Consider the following 508-nt stretch of genomic DNA (forward strand, 5'->3'; position numbering starts at 1 on the left):
CAGGTTTCCCAAGGAAATTCTCATAGCCAACCCTTGCTACCCTGGAAGAATGAGCAGGTGTACTGTGGGGAAAGAGCTGCCCTGGCCTTTTGTTCTGAGGGCGGTTGTCAAGTGTCTGAAAAGCTCTTCCATCATAAGCCCCCATGATTGCCCTGTGTCCTTCAAGACTCTCAGCATGATCCCTTTGGAGTCCCAAAAATAGTGGCCACAAACTTCTGAGCTGCCCTCTCGGCCTGGAATTTAACTGGTCCTTGGAAGCCACTGTGTTCTGTTTCCACTGGGTGTTTGGGGTTTTTTTTTTTAGAGGTACCCTCAGGCGACTTTAACAAGTGTATTTCTGAGAAAACTTGTCTGCAGCCAACCTCTGCTCACAGAGACCTGTTTAAACACATTCCATTTGGCATCAGCCAATCCATGTGTGAACAGCAATAGTGATTGACCCTCAGGTGTGGGCCTGCATGCCTTTTAATCTTTTGGCTAGGCCCACCATTTCCCCAGGGCCACTTGT

Source organism: Echinops telfairi, unplaced genomic scaffold, assembly GCF_000313985.2.
Source record: "Echinops telfairi isolate 266 unplaced genomic scaffold, ASM31398v2 ScPeMD7_1713;HRSCAF=2227, whole genome shotgun sequence".
Lineage (NCBI taxonomy): Eukaryota > Metazoa > Chordata > Mammalia > Afrosoricida > Tenrecidae > Echinops > Echinops telfairi.